Source organism: Saccostrea cucullata, unplaced genomic scaffold (assembly GCF_032062105.1).
Source record: "Saccostrea cucullata isolate Sc308-1 unplaced genomic scaffold, CSIRO_AGI_Scuc_v1 ctg23722, whole genome shotgun sequence".
Taxonomy (NCBI): domain Eukaryota; kingdom Metazoa; phylum Mollusca; class Bivalvia; order Ostreida; family Ostreidae; genus Saccostrea; species Saccostrea cuccullata.
In genome coordinates this window covers 1-19686 of record NW_026922642.1, presented here as the reverse complement: position 1 = coordinate 19686, position 19686 = coordinate 1, and the positions used below count along the sequence as shown (strand labels likewise).

The window sequence follows — 19686 nt, the reverse complement described above, 5'->3', positions numbered from 1 at the left end:
TATAGGAATGTTATGCATTGTAAATTATACAATAACTTGATTAAGTTATAAATCAATAATTTCAGACGTATAACAATACATTACAATAGGCAATACCAATTTATGTATGTCCAAATAAGAATCCAGAAAATAAGAAATGGCGGAAGCTTGCTATCACCTGACTGGAAGGTTAAGATAAAGGATGCCATAGATATAGTTGTCTTTCTTGAGTAATATTATGATCCATACAAATTATGTTTTCGTGTTTTCAAAATTGTTTATAATTTCAATCGTATTTCAATTTCCAACTTTTTATTTTTTATTTGTTTACGTTTGCGTATCGATTTCTGGAATTTAGACAAATATTTGTCATCTACGATCTTTAAATGTAATAGGGGCCTAATCAAGTAATGACTGGAAGATGGTGTTACAGTTACATGTAATAGGGGAAATATCCTTGGACCGTTTTGGAGTTTTGTCCTTAATTGAACTGAATGTCCCAAAATATAAACTTAATGGATTTTTAAAAAAAAAAATCAAAGCATGAAAAGTAACTTCCGCATTTGATATTTTGATTAATTCTTTTTTTGGTGATATTATTTGGAAATATTTTGACAAAGTCACAAAACGTAGTCGATTGAGCGACCACAAATCATTCTTTTACACTGTTATTCAAACAATAAAATGCTGTCTTTGTTTGTTGTAACTGGAGTGAACGGAAACAGCTGTTGCAGAAAAAATACATAACCCTGCGACCGTTCATTCCAGTAACAACAAACAAATAAAGACATTTTATTGTTTATATTTATATCTGTTTAAATTATCATTTTAGGTAGGATTAAAAATGTTAATTATTGTGTTAATGATGCAAACGTCTTTGTACGTTTCATTGATGGAACAGCCACTGATCAAGAAATCTGTACAGTTGATATGCCTACATGTATTGCAGTTTATGCAGGGATGGATGCAATGGTTTTTCTTAAGAAATAAAGAAGAAAATATTCAGTGGATGTAAATATATCATTATGTTTGCTCTCTGAGATATTTTGACCTTCCTCATCCCCTCCCCCTCCCCAATGCACTTATTTTAGAAAAGGATGTTAAAACCCTTTGACTGATGAGTACCATTGACAATCTGTTTAAAAAAAACCTTTATACATTTATTAAGGAGATCTCCCTTATTATGTTTATAGGGGTATTTTTTGTACGGAACGGTTATCTGAAGTTTTAACTCATTTTTTCGCATTGTATATCTGAAAAGGACATGTAGTAAATACAAAATGTAAAAAAAAATTTCAAGGTAGGGGTCATATATTAGGGAGGGGGTGGGTCCTGTCCACAAGTACCTGTGTCCAGAAGTTGCACTTAGTTGTAGAAGTGAACACGCCAGTTGCAAATCTTATACATTGTGCCGCTGAACTTTTCACTGTATACAGTAAATATCAAACATGGACAGTTCAACCAAAATGTATCCTAGACTTTTCATATAAGTAAGAAGAATAATATTTAATATATAAGTTTACGCGTTTGCTCCAGTATAGAGTATAGAAAATATGAAAGGTCATGAGGATGAAAACATCAATGTATTATTATATAAATCTGTACTTAGGAAAACAGGTAACATTTAATCAAAGTCTGTAAGCATATCTAATGTTAATTTTAAATTTCTGTTGAAGTTACTCTTATTATTTCTTAAGAGTTGAAAGATTGATTTCATTTCTTTCTTGAAGTTACTCAAGAGTGCTGAATTTGTAATATTTTTATTTTCAAACTTAATGCTGTTTCTTGTTTTCCATATTGACCACTCGTATATATAAATCAAGATGTTAATACATATTCGAACATTTTTAAAAGTCAGGTGTAGGATTTCTGTATTATGTGTTTTATCCCCCTTTGTATTTGTAGAGAGTACTGAAGTACTGATGAAGTTAGGACAGGCTTTTTATGACACAGGGAGGGTTGATGAAGGAATGATATTTACCCAGCAGCTAGGCCATAGACAAAGACCCCCCACTTCCTTATAGCTCACCTGAACAAAGCCAAGATGTATATTCAGGTTAGCTAAAAACACATCAAAATCCTTTGATAGAACATTTTGTTTATCTAAGCATTTATGAATGTGAAATTCTTTTTACGTTGAAAACAAATCTATCTGTATCCAAGGCATTTTGGGTTTGAAAATCTATCTTGAGTGCAAAATCAACCCAAGAATCTAATGCTATAATCAAATCTTTAGTGTTGACCTCTGCAATGACAATTTTGCTGAGAATATGTAAGGTATTTTTTATTTTAAAATTTTATTTGTTTTTGCTCTGAAAGCTGAATCAAACTACATGTATTGTAAATCTCATTCTTTACAAGAACTTTGTTTCATGTGCAGGTATAATCACACAAGACCATGACCAATTTTGCTCTTGTTTATTGTGAAATCACACATTTCTGTGGGGAGTCAGAAGAGAACCACAAGTTTATGTCCGAAATGTAAAAAATTGACATGCATAAATACTAAAAAGTGTTTCTTCTACAAAATCAAATCCCCATGAACCAAGAGTTTTTTCCTAAAACCACGAAAATTTTAGATTTTACAGTTAGTTTATAAATTTTGATTTACCAGTATTTTTAATTTGAGTTAAAAAAAAATACCTCACATGTATGCAGAAGAAATTTTAATTGCAAGAGATTAGAACCAGCACAGACACCTAAATTTTTATCAATCAGACACTCAGTAAGCCAAATATTGAAAAATTCTATCCCCTCTATATAGAGGAAGTAGAATTTTTTGATATTTGGCTTCAAAATGAGAATCTGGTTGATAAAAATTTAGGTGCCTGTGGAACCAGTCAATTTATAATCGATTTGATTTGATCATATTTTATCATGTAATAAATACATAAATGATTTAGCAGTTGGCATAACTATAACCTATATTTTATAACCCTCTCCGTTTGTAATCACTGAGCTATCTGTTTTTTAACAGAAGAATGAAGATAAAAAAGCAGAAGAAAAACTGAAGGTTTCTTTGGAGATGAATTCCAAATTGTGGGACGTACATGCTACATATGGAGACTTCCTTATGAGAAAACAGAGGTTTAAAGAGGCAGCACAAATGTTTAGAAAGGTAGGGAAAATAAGTGTCAAAAAAGGTAACTTTAATGTCATTTGACAATGCTGGAAATGATTGAAAATTTCACCTTCTTTGAAATTGGCAAATTGTTTTTGAAATTTTCGATTATCATTTTCTATCTTTTACACGAGAAATAAGAAATTGTTGAGGATTTTAAAAGGACATTAAGTACTGCAGATTCCTTATTTTTAGCAAGTACTTATTATCAAATCAAAGTACTGAAAGTACTGATGGGAGTTGATTATTAATTGATTTAGTTGGGAGTTGATTGATTTATATAGTTTAACGTCCCTCTCGAGAATTTCTGACTCATATGAAGATGCCATCACTTGCCGGTGGAGAACTGCAATTTTTTTACTTACATGTATACTCGGCACCCATTGACCAGAGAGAGGTCTTTTTTCGAGCCAGCACCTACTGCGACCAGGGACCTTCGTTTACACGGTATCATCCAAAGGACCGGTCTCCAAGTCTTTCGGTGCATGGGATTCAGCCTGAATTCGATGTGTGTAACCTTACCCACTTTCCAAATTATACTTGTATTAATGCTTCTTGATTGAGGCATGTGTTCAAGAAGCAAATGCATAAGTGGATTTCGTGATCTTACAGAGTCAAAGCGCTATGGTTTGTTCTACTGTAAATCACTTTTTATTAGAAATTTATTTCCGCGTAACTAAGCAAGACAGCGTAATTTCTCTCTCGCACGTATACAAGTACTTTTGACAGTTTTAAAGAACAATAACCACAATTCGTAAAGAAATATTTTGTCATGCTAATAAATAGCTACATGTAATGACTATCTCGCGAAAATAAGATGTCTCGAAAATTAAGTGATCTACAGTAATTTGAAAATAGCTTGAACGATATGCGAAAACTTGTTAGATAAATCGTTTTCCTCACAGACTTTGTCCTTATCTTAGATGAAGGTATGGAACTTGTACTTTCAGCATCTAAGATAAAAAAGTTGTTTTAGGATGAAAATGACACTCAAGACAAATTTGAGAGAAAATGAATAACGCACTCAGTGGGGAAAATGCAATTATCTTAATTTAGGCATAGGGAAATACTAATATGGATAAATATTGACATAACTTGATAAAAATATCATCAAACGATTACGACATCACAATCAATTCATGAATAAGGAGGACAGCGTTTTTCGATATAATGAAATTTAATTGTAGTAAAATAACAAATACAATCTAAATTGGTGATGAGAAAATTAACGGAGCTTTACTTTGAAGGTATTTCACAAATATAGATTTTGGTTCACAATATTCATCCTGTAAAATAGGAAAAGACTATTCAAGCCCATATCAACAATTTATCATCGATAGTATATTATGTCTAAGTGTAGGGTTAATCTATCAGATTCAGAAATTACATTTCCTACAGCAAAATTAGTAACAAATTTATACACATCAGGTGTTGAGTTTTAAAAAAAAACTCAGTTGACGTTTTTTCACAGATTGAGCAGGAGTAAATTCTGAAAATAAAATTAAATAGCTAGGTTGCTTTTTAATATTTTTTATCATATATACGAGTATATATTTTTGTAAATGGCTAAAACCCAAAAATTTCATGTACATTCAATAAAATAAGTTCAATGATGTTCAAAAATCTGAATATAAGTATAGTTCATGTAGTTTGTGATGGAACAGATTGGTGTATGTATTTTATACTTAATAGAACTCCTTCGATTATGACATATTAATTATGCCTTTTTGTCTGGTATAATTCATTTTAAAAATGAACATTTTATATTTTTGAGACTGATTTCCGTGAAATCTAATTAAAATTGCAACGAGATATTTGTTAAACCACAAAGCATAATTTACTAGTATGTGTGTATTTGGACTTTTTCCTCCAAAATGTATATGCAGTAGTATTACACAGATCTGTATTAGAGGGAAATTGGATACCCCAACATCCATCCACGTCCTTAATTAAAATACTCAATGTGCAAAAAATTTGCAATAATCTATTTCCACTCTTTATCTTGCTTAGTCAAACCAGGGACCTATATACTTAGTATATAGGTCCCTGGTCAAACAGTCATCACGCAAATTGACTATCATAATACTTTATATATAACTGTACAACTTTCCAAAAACAAAAGAAATTAACAAGCTTCATATATTACGCATTTAAAAATCATCCTGCATATTCTTTCATTTACTATCATTCCGGACACAAAAGTAAAAGGCGAGAAGTAATATTAATCCATGCAGTAGGTCACTTCTGCAGCAGTGGGGAGATCTTATCTAAATTAAGCTTTACACATATTAGAGATTCGCAATCACACAATGCCCGCTGAGTTATCAATCAGCCTGAGTCAGGTGCACACATACACATGTATTGTAAAAAAAAAACAGCTAGCCTAGACATGAAGTTTTGTTCTCTGTTTTCCAAATTGACTTTAGATTTTATAGCACATCTGATTACTAAGCCCATTGTTTTATTGTCTAAACATATTGTATCAAATTTTTTTCTATTTTTAACCATCAGAATACCATCATGTTTTCTCATCACATTGCAGACGCTTTGTTAGTCATGTTAAAATTCGAAAACATGCACAATGTATGAATACATATCAGAATCAGTATGATTATTTAGGTGACTGATGCCTAAGAGGAAATTAAAATGAAAGACTAAAGTTGAATACAAAGTGATTGCGGACTATATTGTCAAGAATTATGATTTCTTTATAGTAAGTTTAATGGGGAACTATTTTCTTATTCGCAATGCTCATTTTCCTTGGCAGCTGTTTGTCAGTTGCACTTCCTGTCTTGGACCACTGACATAGAGTCATTGATATAATCAACTCCCAAAAATGGCTATTCAACATCAAAGTGCGAGAATAATTTTTCACAAATGGAAGATTGATCGAAAGAATTTACATGGATTTCAGTGCCAAAAAAAAAAAAAAAAAAATAACAGAGTAATTTTATTTTGCGAGTGATGCTTCATGTGAAATGATGTGATAATTTTAAAAATTCCTTGCGTATAATTAGAAATTCACAGTATTATGTATCGTATTAATTTAATCAATTTACAGGGAACACAGGTAAAGCCAGACATGATTCCATTCTGGGCAAATCTGAGAAACGCCCTGCAACAAAGCGGTGACAACAAAGGGGTAAGGGAGACAAATCTGGTTATAGAAAGGCTTCAACGAGAACAGCAGGACAGACAGTAATAATAATTATAGTGCTAATTTATACCAGTCACAAGTTCAAAGTCACACAGTGATAAATATAGTGCTAATTTATACAAGTCACAAGTTCAAAGCCCTTATGCCTGCATTGTGGAGCATATCATGAAATTGCTGTATTTAATTTTTTTATGCGCCCAAATTTTTTCGGGGCGCATATTGTTTTTGTCCTGTCTGTTTGTCTGTTTTTCTGTTTGTCTGTTGTTAACTTTAACCTTCGCCAAAACTTTTGAAACATAAGAGATAGAGACTTCATATTTGGTATGCATACTCCTCTAATAAAGTTCTTTCAAATGACATCAAGGTCAATGACCTTTTGACCTTGACTGTGACCTATATGCTAAAAATAGCTTTTTCAACTGTTTGTCATAACTTTTGAACCATAAGAGATAGAGACCTCATATTTAGTATGCATACTCCTCTAATTACGTTCCTTCAAATGACATCAAGGTCAATGACCTTGTGACCTTGACTGTGACCTACGGTATATGCTTAAAATAGCTTTTTACCAGTTTTTGCCATAACTTTTGAACCATATGAGATAGGGACTTCTTATTTAGTATGCATACTCCACTAATAAAGTTCTCTCAATCGACACCAAGGTTACTGACCATGTGACCTTGACTGTGACCTATATGCTAAAAATAGCTTTTCTCCACTTTTTGCCATAACTTTTGAACCATAGGAGATAGGGACTTCATATTTAGTATGCATACCCCACTAATTAAGTTCTTACAAACATTACCAAGGTCAATGACCTTGTGACCTTTACTGTGACCTATATACTTAAAATAGCTTTTTGGAACTTTGTTGACTCCGGGCGCATAGTGTTTCACAAACACATCTTGCTTTCTTAAGTTTTATTTTAAATTGTTGTTTTTTGTGTTTTTGCATGCATGTGTATGCAGAAAAAAAATTTGTCTCATTTCTTGTGGTTTAAAAAGGGAAAGAATTTTAAAGTGGATGGAAAGGGGAATTATGTATTACATCATGATTTTATTTTTTTCATTTCATTAGTGTATTTATGGGGACATTTTGTATGGTTATTGCATTCCAATTTATATATTTTTTTTTTCAAATGACATGTAAATGTATATCATTGGCTTCTCTGCAGCTATTTCATTTAATTATTGGTGTGAAATGAATGAGAGGCAAATATTGTACGTTGTATAAAATGTGACACAACTTAGCATAATATAATTTTTTATGTCAAGTTTCATCAATTCAGTTTTTTTCTTGTTCAAATGGTTCACATGGAGATATAATTTATTTTTATATAAATACACACACTTCCATCTCCAAATCATATTTACATTCAACATTTTATTGCATTAAGAAAATTTCGGTTTTCATATTTTTACCAAAATTTGCAGACGTCTTGGTCCAGCTTGCTTTATTGTTATCTGTATTTTATGCATATAACACAATAGAAAAAAATCCTTATTAAAAAACATATACTTCAATTTGTTCAACACCGCTAAACTTTGTCATAACATTCCAATTTCTTCTTTCAGTGTGTTGGAGTTATCTCTCTTTGAATACTTGTGATCTCGTTTTGCCTCGTTATATCTGTGATACTTTGTCCCTGATTGTTAATTAAAAGTGATGAAATAATTATAAATGTTATTTATTATTACAAATAAAAATGGACTGACATGAAATGTTTTAGTTTTGTCATGTCTCGGACAGAGTGATTGGGAGTTAATAAGTAATTTGTTTTGATACAATTGATTTTGACGACTATACCCTTGTTATACCTGGGGTCATGACTCAGTTCACACAGTGTCGTTTGTCCAACGGGATCATTTAAACAATAAAATGTCTTTCTTTGTTTGTTATAACTGGAATGAACGGAAGCAGCTGTTGCAGGAAAAATACATAATAATTTGTAAAATTATAATATGTAATTTTTTCTTCTATAGCTGCAACCGTTCATTCCAGTAATAATAAACAAAGAAAGACATTTTATTGTTTATATTTATATCTGTTAAATTATCATTTTAAGTAGGATTAAAAATATTAATTATTGTGTTTATGATGTGAACGTATTTGTGCGTTTCGTTGATGGAACGGCCACTGATCAAGAAATCTGTACAGGTGATATAGCTAATGTAGTTCATGCAGTGATGAATGCAATGGGTATTCTTAAGAAATAAAGAAGAAAATATTCAGTGGATGTAAATATATTGATATTAACACGAGGTCCTGACGTTGTGACTAGGTATTTTAACTCATGGTTGACCTAGGTCATTTGCTTCATGTATGTGCATGACATATGTCAATGTTGACTTGGAGGTCAAATAAATCAAAAAAGTATCTTTGTGGGCAGTGTTTTGTGGGAAAAAAAATAAATAATCAATAAATTTGATCCATGTTTTTACGAGTAAACTTGACATCATGGGGCCTGGTGCATTTCAAATCTACTAAATTGGATGGTATTTTGATTTATTTTCAGATTTGTTATTTCAAGTAAAAATGGACATATAAGGAATAAAGGAATCACTGTCTAGTTAGTAAGGGACTTCACTCATTATAATGCAAATTATCCCATGTTTCCCACTTTTGTTGATGCCCTGGCATAGTCTCCTAACTACACACTAGTAGAAAGTGATTCTTTAAATACATGTCTATCCAAGATATTTAATTTTCTTAAGCTTTCCAGTCCATTCAGCAACAAACAAGTTGTCTTTTTTGTCCCCACATAAACCAAATGGCTCCTTCAGATCACAGTTATCTATATAACGGAGGAACTGTCCGTCCTGGTCTAGGATGTGGATACAGTGGTTAATGAAGTCTGCTGTCAGGATCTGACTCTGGCTGTCTGTTGTGATGCCAAAAGGTTGAAATGGTTCGTTTTTTGTAGGAAAAGGATGACCAGTGTATCTAAATCGGAGTTTTCCAGCCTGATTGACCACCACTACAGCACCAGCTTCACCGTCAGCCACACAGATATCTAGGTTTCTGTTCTCACTGATGTACTTAATTTTGGTATTTCCTGAATACAGAGGTTTACCCTCCTCATCAAACTGGATTGTTTGTTTCTCTTTGGAGCCTGAGTAACGGACAACTTTGGATTGTGTTTTATCATCAATGTACATGGTAACCAGGAGATCACCAGAGGAGGTAACACAGAGATTAACTGGTGTCCAGTCCTGTAGTTTGATCATTACCTGTGTCTTTTCATTCTTCATTTTATTCACAGTCATTGTTTTCCAGTCAGAGTACACTAGATCCCCCTCCCTTGTCACTGCTATGTCACGTGGCCATCCCCCTGATTTTGTTCTGATTGTCTTTATAAGTGAGCTTTGAATGTTGAAGCATTTAATATCATCGACATCTCCACTTGTCCAAATTTATCTTCACTAAGACAGGCAACATTACAGAGATTTTCATACCCAGTATTTATGGTGGTGATAAGTTCTGGTTCTTCAAGCAGTTCTCTGGTTGATGTCCCTGGTTTCTTCAGTTTGTAGCCATTTTCTTCTGTTTTGTTGGATAATTGTGTTAAAGATCCAAACAATGTATAAAGATGTTCTGTATCTTTAGCCTTTGGACTGAACACAGGCAGTGATATCTTCACTTTAGGTGGAAGTTTGCTTAATTCTCCGATTTTAGAACTGTATTCCATAGTCATGGACACTTCATTTGATTCATCTATTCTATTTAACTGAAGCAAAGTTGGCTCAATCTGATATATAATCTGTTTAATTTCATCTAAATGTTTCTTCAGAATGCTTAGATGTTTATTTTTTACTTCTTCAATTTCTGTTGTCAGTTTTTTGACAATGTTGTCGATTTCTTTGTGCCATTCTTCTCCATGTTTTGTTACTGCTCTTGAAAGTTTTTCATATTCTCCATCCAGATTGGCAATCTGAGCTTCTATATCAGTGGCAATTTCTTTTATAGGTAGGGGAGATTATTTGTTCTAACTCTTCAGTATCTTTTCTAATTACTTCTCTCTTTGAATTAAAAATATCCAAAAGAATTGAAATGGTATGTCCCTTATGTGTATCAGTTATAATGCATAAAGAACACACAGATGTGTTGCATTCTTCACACTGAAATTTACATCTTTCCGTTTCATGTGTTCTGCACGGTGGATAAATTAAGGTGGATTTTCTTTGTTGGAATGGGACAATTTTATGTTTTTCATATTCATCAGCAATGTGTTCTCCAATACAGGGTTTACAAAGGTTGACATGACAGAAATCACAGTACATCTGTACTATAGCTGTCTCACAAAGGTCACATCTGATCACATCCTGGGCACTGCTGCTGGGATCCATGTCCAAATCTAAAATTTGAATGATATGACATTGATTATGGCTCTCAATGCCTATAAAATATCTTTGGTCGAAAACGAAAGTAAATATTATATCTACTCTATATTTCATAATCTCACAAATCAAAATGTCCTGATTTATTGAAATTGTTACCTTAAAACTTAAATTGCTTATGGTGATACCGATTTTTATTTAAAAGATTAATTTCAACCTGCATGACCTAAGGGTGTTAAAGGATTACACCCATGTACCTTTTCACCCAGTATCTAAATAATAAACATGAACCTGCCTCGTTTATCTTATAGGAATGTTATGCATTGTAAAATTATACAATAACTTAATTAAGTTCTAAATCAATAATTTCAGATGTATAACAATACATTATAATAGGCAATACCAATTTATGTATGTCCAAATAAGAATCCAGAAAATAAGAAATGGCGGAAGCTTGCTTTCACCTGACTAGAATGTTAAAATATAGGGTAGCATAGATATAGTTATCTTTCTTGAGTAATATTACTGATCCATACAAATTGTTTTCATGTTTTCAAAATTGTTTATAATTTCAATCGTATTTCAATTTCCAACTTTTTATTTTTTATTTTTTTACGTTTGCGTATTGATTTCTGGAATTTAGACAAATATTCATCATCTGAGATCTTTAAAATGTAATAGGGGCCTAATCAAGTAATGAGTAGAAGATGGTGTTACAATTCATAGGGGAAATATCCTTGGACCGCTTTGGAGTTTTGTCCGTGATTGAACTGAATGTCCCAAAATATAAAATTAATGGATTTTTTTTTTAAAAAATCAAAGCATGAAAAGTAACTTCTGAATTTGATATTTTGATTAATTCTTCAATTTTTGGTGATATTATTTGGAAATATTTTGACAAAGTCACAAAATGTAGTCGATTGTGCGACCACAAATCATTCTTTTACACTGTTATTCAAACAATAACAGTTTATAACCCGCGTAAGCGGGTTATGCAAATTTTTTTCTGCAATAGCTGCGACCGTTCATTCCAGTAACAACAAACAAAGAAAGACATTTTATTGTTTATAATTGTGTTAATGATATCGATGCGAACGTCTTTGTACGTTTCATTGATGGAACAACCACTGACCAAGAAATCTGTACAGTTGACATGCCTAATGTAGTTTATGCAGGGATGGACGCAATGGGTTTTCTTAAGAAATAAAGAAGAAAATATTCAGTGGATGTAAATATATCATTCTGTTTGCTCTCTGAGATATTTTGACCTTCCTAACCCCCTCCCCCTCCCCAATGCACTTATTTTAGAAAAGGATGTTAAAACCCTTTTACTGATGAGTATCATTGACATTCTGTTTAAAAAAGTCTTTAGGCCTATACATTTATTAAGGAGATATCCCTTATAATGTTTATAGCGGTATTTTTTGCACGGAACGGCTACCTGAAGTTTTAACTCATTTTTTCGCATTGTATATTTGAAAAGGACATGTAATAAATACAAAATGTAAAAAAAAAATTCAAGGTAGGGGTCATATATTAGGGAAGGGGGGGTCCTGTCCACAAGTACCTGTGTCCAGAACTTGCACTTAGTTGTAGAAGTGAACACGCCAGTTGCAAATCTTGTACATTGTGTCGCTGAACTTTTCACTGTATACAGTAAATATCAAACATGGACAGTTCAACCAAAATGTATCCTAGACTTTTCATGCAAGTAAGAATAATAATATTTTATATACAAGTTTACGAGTTTGCTCCAGTATAGAGTAAAGAAAATATGAAAGGTCATGAGGATGAAAACATCAATGTATTATTATTATTATATAAATCTGTACTTAGGAAAACAGGTAACATTTAATCAAAGTCTGTATGCATATCTAATGTTAATTTTAAATTTCTATTGAAGTTACTCTTATTATTTCTTAAGAGTTGAAAGATTGATTTCATTTCTTTCTTGAAGCCACTCAAGAGTGCTGAATTTGTAATATTTTTATTTTCAAACTTAATGCTGTTTCTTGTTTTCCATATTGACCACTTGTATATATAAATCAAGATGTTAATACATATTCGAACATTTTTAAAAGTCAGGTCTAGGATTTCTGTATTACGTGTTTTATCCCCCTTTGTATTTGTAGAGAGTACAAAAGTACTGATGAAGTTAGGACAGGCTTTTTATGACACAGGGAGGGTTGATGAAGGAAAGATATTTACCCAGCAGCAGGCCATAGACAAAGACCCCCACTTCCTTATAGCTCACCTGAACAAAGCCAAGATGTACATTCAGGTTAGCTAAAAAGCACATCATAATCCTTTGATAGAACATTTTGTTTATCTAAGCATTTATGAATGTGAAATTCGTTTTACGTTGAAAACAAATCTATCTGTATCCAAGGCATTTTGGGTTTGAAAATCTATCTTGAGTGCAAAATCAACCCAAGAATCTAATGCTATAATCAAATCTTTAGTGTTGACCTCTGCAATGACAGTTTTGCTGAGAATAGCTAAGGTATTTTTGATTTTAAAAATTTTATTTGTTTTTGCTCTGAAAGCTGAATCAAACTACATGTATTGTAAATCTCATTCTTTACAAGAACTTTGTTTCATGTGCAGGTATAATCACACAAGACCATGACCAATTTTGCTCTTGTTTATTGTGAAATCACACATTTCTGTGTGGAGTCATAAGAGAACCACAAGTTTATGTCCTACATGAAATGTAAAAAATTGACATGCATAAATACTAAAAAGTGTTTCTTCCACAAAATCGAATCCCCATGAACCAAGAGTTTTTTCCTAAAATCACGAAAATTTGAGATTTTACAGTTAATTTATAAATTTTGATTTACCAGCATTTTTAATTTGAGTTTAAAAAAAATTCCTTACATATATGCTGATGAAAATTTAATTGCAAGAGATTAGAACCAGCACAGGCACCTAAATTTTTATCAATCAGACACTCAGTAAGCCAAATATTGAAAAAAATTCTATCCCTTTATATAGGGGAGGTAGAATTTTTTGATATTTGGTTTCAAACTGAGCATCTGATTGATTTGATAAAAATTCAGGTGCCTGTAGAACCAGTCAATTTATAATCGATTTGATTTGAGCATATTTTATTAATAATGTAATAAATACATAAATGGTTTAGCAGTAGGCATAACTATACCATATTTTATAAACCTCTCCATTTGTTAATCACTGAGCTATCTGTTCTTTAACAGAAGAATGAAGATAAAAATGCAGAAAAAAAACTGAAGGTTTGTTTGGAGATGAATCCCAAATTGTGGGACGTACATGCTACATATGGAGACTTCCTTATGAGAAAACAGAGGTTTAAAGAGGCAGCACAAATGTTTAGAAAGGTAGGGAAAATAAGTGTCGAAAAAGGTACCTCTAATGTAATTAGACAATGCTGGAAATGATTGAAAATTTCACTTCCTTTGAAATTGGCGAAATTGTTTTTCAAATTTGCGATTACCATTTCCTATTTTTTACACGAGAAATGAGAAATTGTTGAGGATTTTAAAAGGACATTAACTTCTGTAGATTCCTTATTTTTCCCAAGTACTTATTGTTACAAAATGGCTATTCAACATCAAAGTGCGAGAATAATTTTTCATAAATGGAAGATTGATCAAAAGAACTTACATGGATTTCAGTGCCCCCCAAAAAATAACATAGAGTAATATTATTTCAGAGTGATGCTTCATGCAAAATGATGTGATAATTAAAAAAAATCCTTGCGTATAATTAGAAATTCACAGTATTATCTATCTTATTAATTTGATCAATTTACAGGGAACACAAGTAAAGCCAGACATCATTCCGTTCTGGGCAAATCTGAGAAACGCCCTGCAACAAATCGGTGTCAACAAAGGGGTAAGGGAGACAAATCTGGTTATAGAAAGGCTTCAACGAGAACAGCAGGACAGACAGTGATAATAATTACAGTGCTAATTTATACAGGTCACAAGTTCAAAGTCACACAGTGATAAATATAGTGCTAATTTATACAAGTCACAAGTTCAAAGTCCTTAATGCCTTCATAGTGTTTTTTCTTAAGTTTTATTTTAAATTGTTGTTTTTTTTTTGTGTTTTTGCATGCATGTGTGTGCAGAAAAAAATCTGTCTCATTTCTTGTGGTTAGAAAGGGAAAGAATTTTAAAGTAGATGGAAAGGGGAATTATGTAATGCATCAAGATTTTATTTTTTTTTCATTTCATTAGTGTATTTATAGGGAGATTATGTATGGTTATTGCATTCCAATTCATATTTTTTTTTTCAAATGACATGTTTATGTATGTTATTGGCTTTCTGCAGCTATTACATTTTATAATTGGTGTGAAATGAATGAGAGGCAAATATTGTACATGTAAGTTGTATAAAAATGTGACACAGCTTAGCATAATATATTTTTTTATGTCAAGTTTCACTAATTCAGCTTTTTTCATGTTCAAATGGTTGTTCAAGTGTAGATATAATTTATTTTTATACCAATACACACATTTCCATCTCCAGATCATATTTACATTCAACATTTTATTGCATTAAAAAAAATTCTGTTTTCATATTTTTTTTACCAAAATTTGCAGACCTCTTGATCCAGCTTACTTTATTCTGTTATCTGTATTTTATGCATATAACACAGTAGAAGAAAATCCTTATTAAAAAGCATACTTTAATTTGTTCAACAAACCTAAACTTTGTCATAACATTCCAATTATCTCCTTTCAGTATGTTGGAGTTATCTCTCTTTGAATACTTGATCTCGTTTTGCCTCGTTATATCTGTGATACTTTGTCCCTGATTGTTAATTAAAAGTGGTCAGATAATTATAAATGTTATTTATTACTCACAAATAAAAATGGATTAACATGAAATGTTTTAGTTTTGTCATGTCCCAGACTGAGTGATTGGGAGTTAATAAGTAATTTTGAGTTTTGATTTTGAAGTTTCAAGGACTACCCTTGTTATAGCTGGAGTCCTGACTCAGTTCACATAGTGTCGTTTGTCCAACGGGATCATATTGATATTAACTCGAGGTCCTAACGTTGTGACTAGATATTTTAACTCATGGTTGACCAAGGTCATTTGCTACATGTATGTGCATGACATATATGTCAATGTTGACTTGGGGGTCAAATACTTCAAAAAAGTATCTTTGTGGGCAGTGTTTGGTGGGAAAAAAATGCTAAAAAATCAATAAGTTTGTTCCGTGTTTTATGGGACTATTTTTAGGTCACCTGAGTAAACTCAGGTGACCTATTGCTATCACTTTTCGTCCATCGTACGTTAACATTTGAACATTTTCAGCTTCTTCTCTTAAACCACTGAACCAATTTCAACCAAATGTGGCATAAAAATAGCATCTATGGGTGAAGGGGAACAAAAATTGTGAATTTCATGGTCCCCGCCCCCCTCGGGCCTGGGGGGTGGGGCAAAAACCACTAAAATTAGTGCAATTTTTAAAAATCTTCTTTACTCCAGGACATCAAGCAGTCAAACTGTTGGTATGATTGTAATCAGCATCGAGTCCTCTGCCAAAATTGTGAAATTCATGGCCCCAGGAACAGGAGTTCCGGTGTTAGGGCTGGGCTCTATTGATGATATAGTGAAAATGCATAGATTCTTTGAAAATCTTCATCTTTGCTACTGGGTATTAAATAAACTATTTAAGTACAAAGTTATAAAGGAAAAGAGTGTTTCTACCAAAATTGTGAATTTTATGGCCTCAGGGACAGGGTTATGGTGTTAGGGCGGGGATGTATTGATTATAAAGTGAAAATGCATTATTTCTTTGAAAATCTTCTTCTCTGTTCCCGAGTATAAAATAAACTATTTAAGTACATAGTTATGATGAGCAAGAGTGTCTCTACAAAAATTGTGAATTTTATGGCCCGGGGCTATATATAGGACGGGGCTATATTGACTATAAAGTGAAAATGCATTAAATCTGAGAAAATCTTCTTCTCTTGTCCTAGGTATTAAGTAAACTAACTAAGTACATAGTTCTGATGAGCAAGAGTTCCTCTACGAAAATTTTGAATTTTATGGCCCCAGGGTCAAGGGTTCTGGTTTTAAGGCGGGGCTCTATTAAATATTGATTATATAGTAAAAAGGCATTTATTCTTTGAAATGGTTCTTCTCTAATTCTCTAATTAAATAAACTAATTAAGGACTTAGTTATGATGAACAAGAATGCTTCTACCAAAATTGTGATTTTTATGATCCCATAGTTAGGGGTTATGATGTTAGGGCGTGACTCTATAATGATTACATAGTGATAATATGTTACATCTATGAAAATCTTTTTCTCTACTCCTGGGTAATAAGCAGATGAACTATTTATATAGTTATGATGTGTAAGGGCTCTTCTTCCAGAATTGTGAATTTCAAGGCCCCTGGGTCAGGGATACCAAAGGGGGGGGGCTCTACTTATATACTGAAAATGAATTGTTTGAAATCTGCTCCTTGGTATTAATTAAAAATTTTTGATAAGCAAGTGTGCCTTTTTAAAAATTATGCAATGTGTAGACCTAGGGTCAGGGGTTCATGTGTGATAGGGGCACTCCTGATTATTGCTGAATAATACTGATTAGTTGACATGCATTTTTGTTCCCCTAGTAGCCTACCCTGATTATGGGTATTAAGTAAACAAACTAAACAATTCCTAAATGTAAAGGTAAGATTAGCATTGGTGCCTCTTTCAGTATTGTGAATGCCATAGCTTAAAACATGAACCAAAGTCAATCATTTAAAAGTTGTTGCACGATGCTCACGTGACCTATAAGGCCCATAAGCCTCTTGTTTTATAGTAAAATTTGACGTCACGGGCCTCGTGCATTTCAATTTATTTTCAGAATTGTTATTTCAAGTAAAAATGGACATTTAAGGAATCACTGTCTAGTTAGTCAGGGGCTTCGCTCGTTATAATGCAATTTATCCCATGTTTCCCACTATTGTTGATGCCCTGGCATAGTCTCCTAGCTAGACAGTGATTCCTTAAATACATGTCTATCTAAGATATTTAATTTTCTTAAGCTTTCCAGTCCACTCAGCAACAAACAAGTTGTCTTTTTTATCCACACATAAACCATATGGACCTTTCAGATCACATTTATCTATAAAACGGAGGAAATGTCCGTCCTGGTCTAAGATATGGATACAGTTATTAAGATAGTCTGCTGTCAGGATCTGACTCTGGCCGTCTGTTGTGATGCCACGGGGTCTAAATGGTTCATTCTTTGTAGCAGAAGGATGACCAGTGTATCTAAATCGGAGTTTTCCAGCCTGATTGACCACCACTACAAGACCAGCTACCCAGTCAGCCACACAGATATCCAGGTTTCTGTTCTCACTGATGTACTTAATTTTGCCATTTCCTGAATACAGAGGTTTACCCTCCTCATCAAACTGGATTGTTTGTTTCTCTGTGGAGCCTGAGTAACGGACAACTTTGGATTGTGTTTTATCATCACTGTACATGGTAACCAGGAGATCACCAGAGGAGGTGACACAGAGATTAACTGGTACCCAGCCCTGTAGTCTGATCATCTCCTCTGTCTGTCCATTCTTTACTTTATTCACAGTCTTTCTTCTCCCATCAGAGTACACTAGATCCCCATCATATGTGACTTCTATATCACCTGGCCATCCACCTGATTTTGTTCTGATTGTCCTTATAAGTGAGATATGAATGTTGAAGCATCTCATATCACAGACTTTTCCACTTGTCCAAATTTCTTCTTCACTAAGACAGGTAACACTACGGAGGTAGCCATCCCCAGTATCTATTGTGGTGATAAGTTCTGGTTCTTCAAGCAGTTCTCTTGAGGATGTCTCTGGTTTCTTCAGTTTGTAGCCATTTTCTTCTGTTTTCGTAGTTAATTCTGTTAAAGATCCAAACAATGTATAAAGATGTTCTGTATCTTTAGCCTTTGGACTGAACACAGGCAGTGATATCTTAACTTTAAGCGGAATTTTGCTTAATTCTTCGATTTTAGAAATGTATTCCATAGTCATGGACACTTCATTTGATTCATCTATTCTATTTAACTGAAGCAAAGTTTGCTCAATTTGATTTATAATCTGTTTAATTTCATCTAAATGTTTCTTCAGAATGCTTAGATGTTTATTTTTTACTTCTTCAATTTCTGTTTTCAGTTTGTTGACAATGTTGTCAATTTCTCTGTGCCATTCTTCTCCATGGTGTTTCACTGCCGTTGAAAGTTTTTCGTATTCTCCATCCAGATTATCAATCTGTGTTTCTATATCAGTGGCAATTTCTTCATAAGTAGGAGAAATTATTTGTTCTAACTCTTCAGTATCTTTCCCTATGATTTCTCTCTTTGAATTAAAGATATCCAAAAGAGTTGTAATGGTATGTCCCTTATGTGTATCAGTTATAATACACAAAGAACACACAGATGTGTTGCATTCTTCACACTGAAATTTAAATTTTTTTGTTTCATGTGTTTTGCACTGATGGATAAATTAAGGTGGATTTTCTTTGTTGGAATGGGACAATTTTATGCTTTTCATATTCATCAGCAATGTGTTCTCCAATACAGGGTTTACAGAGGTTGACATGACAGAAATCACAGTACATCTGTACTATAGCTGTCTCACAAAGGTCACATCTGATCACATCCTGGGCACTGCTGCTGGGATCCATGTCCAAATCTAAAATTTGAATGATATAACATTGATTATGACTCTCAATGCCTAAATATCTTTCGTCGAAAACGAAAGTAAATATTATATCTACTCTATATTTCATAATATCACAAATCAAAATGTCTTGATTTATTAAAATTGTTACCTTAAAACTTAAATTGCTTATGGTGATACCAATTTTTATTTAAAGTTTAATTTCAAACTAAGGTGTTAAAGGATTACACCCATGTACCTTTTCACCCAGTATCTATATAATCCTTATGTACCTGCCTTTATTTTATAGGAATGTTATGCATTGTAAAATTATAACAATAACTTATGTTAAATCAAATAATTTCAGATGTATAACAATATAATATAATAGGCAATACCAATTTATGTATGTCCAAATTAGAATCCAGAAAATAAGAAATGGCGGA

The 19686-nt window shown here is 32.7% G+C and overlaps 1 pseudogene; it reads right to left on the bottom strand.

Moving 5' to 3' along the window:
* Positions 1–8745: 8745 nt before the first annotated feature.
* Positions 8746–19686, bottom strand: LOC134262127 (tripartite motif-containing protein 2-like; annotated as a pseudogene).